Source organism: Dunckerocampus dactyliophorus, unplaced genomic scaffold (assembly GCF_027744805.1).
Source record: "Dunckerocampus dactyliophorus isolate RoL2022-P2 unplaced genomic scaffold, RoL_Ddac_1.1 HiC_scaffold_56, whole genome shotgun sequence".
Lineage (NCBI taxonomy): Eukaryota > Metazoa > Chordata > Actinopteri > Syngnathiformes > Syngnathidae > Dunckerocampus > Dunckerocampus dactyliophorus.
This window is the reverse complement of record NW_026559892.1, coordinates 65,001-66,382: the sequence shown is the minus strand read 5'-3', so window position 1 is coordinate 66,382 and position 1,382 is coordinate 65,001. Positions and strand designations below refer to the sequence as shown.

Here is a 1,382-nt window from a genome sequence, read left to right as displayed (position 1 = left end):
GGCCGGAGCGCCCGTGACCTTGTCGTCCCCGGACACAGAATTCCAGCTGGAAAGAAGGAGGTGCGCGCGGCCGCACGGCGGGCTCCGGCCCGACGGGCGCTGCGGGCGCCTTCACGGAACACCCCGGAACAGAAGACCGGGGGGCCCGCGGGTACTCTGCGCGAGTTCAAAGTCTCCGGCTCCGGCCGGAGGCGCCCGCGGCCCCTCCTCGTCCGAGGAGGTGCGCGTTCGCACGGCGGGCTCCGTCCCGCCCGCGTACGGCGGAGGTGGTCCCCCGCGGCCACCGCCGGTCCGGCGCGGGCGGGCTCTGCTCCGACGGGCGCCGCGGCCTCCGCGGAGGTGCGCGTTCGCACGGCGGGCTCCGTCCCGCCCGCGTACGGCGGAGGTGGTCCCCCGCGGCCACCGCCGGTCCGGCGCGGGCGGGCTCTGCTCCGACGGGCGCCGCGGCCTCCGCGGGCGCGCGTTCGCACGGCGGGCTCCGTCCCGCCCGCGTACGGCGGAGGTGGTCCCCCGCGGCCACCGCCGGTCCGGCGCGGGCGGGCTCTGCTCCGACGGGCGCCGCGGCCCCGGGCGAGCCTCTGCGGAGGCGCGCGTTCGCACGGCGGGCTCCGTCCCGCCCGCGTACGGCGGAGGTGGTCCCCCGCGGCCACCGCCGGTCCGGCGCGGGCGGGCTGCGTTCCGACGGGCGCCGCGGCCTCGGCGAGCCAACCCGCCGCCTGGCGGCGGGGCGGGGGGAAGGGAGGACCGCGGGGGTACTCTGCTCGAGCGCCCTCGTCCCACCCGACCCCCCCGAACCGGCATCTTCACCCCCTTGTCATGATCTTGGCTTTTGAGGCGAAGCCGGCCGCCCTCTGCTGCCCGGGAGGGAGGGCGCGCCGTCCCCCAACTCACTTGTGTGGCAAGCCCACCAAAAACCCCTCTGACAACTCTTAGCGGTGGATCACTCGGCTCGTGCGTCGATGAAGAACGCAGCTAGCTGCGAGAACTAATGTGAATTGCAGGACACATTGATCATCGACACTTCGAACGCACCTTGCGGCCCCGGGTCCCTCCCGGGGCCACGCCTGTCTGAGCGTCGCTTGGCAATCAATCGGGAGTACGGACGAGGCCGGCCCAACCCCCCGCCCTCCGGGCGGGGGGCGGCCGCTCGGCCTACGCTCCCGCGGCTGGGGTGTCGCAGGCCCTCCGCGGGCCTTCGTCCCCTTAAGTGCAGACCGTAGAGCAAGCTGGCTGGAAAGAGGAAGAAAAGCCACGGGTGTTTCGAGGCCCCCGGCGTCCGAAGCGGCGGCGCGGCGCGCGGCGTGCGGCTCCGGCCGCCTCCGTCCCGCCCGCGACCCTGTTACGGTTCCCCCCGGTGCCCCTTCATCCGGTTTCGCTGGGCG

The 1,382-nt window shown here is 75.3% G+C and overlaps 1 non-coding gene across 1 annotated transcript; it reads left to right on the top strand.

Moving 5' to 3' along the window:
• The first annotated feature begins 924 nt into the window (after positions 1-924).
• LOC129176304 (5.8S ribosomal RNA) lies at positions 925-1,078 on the top strand. Its single transcript, XR_008569231.1, has one exon. It is a non-coding gene; the product is annotated as a 5.8S ribosomal RNA (ribosomal RNA).
• The last annotated feature ends 304 nt before the right edge of the window (positions 1,079-1,382 follow it).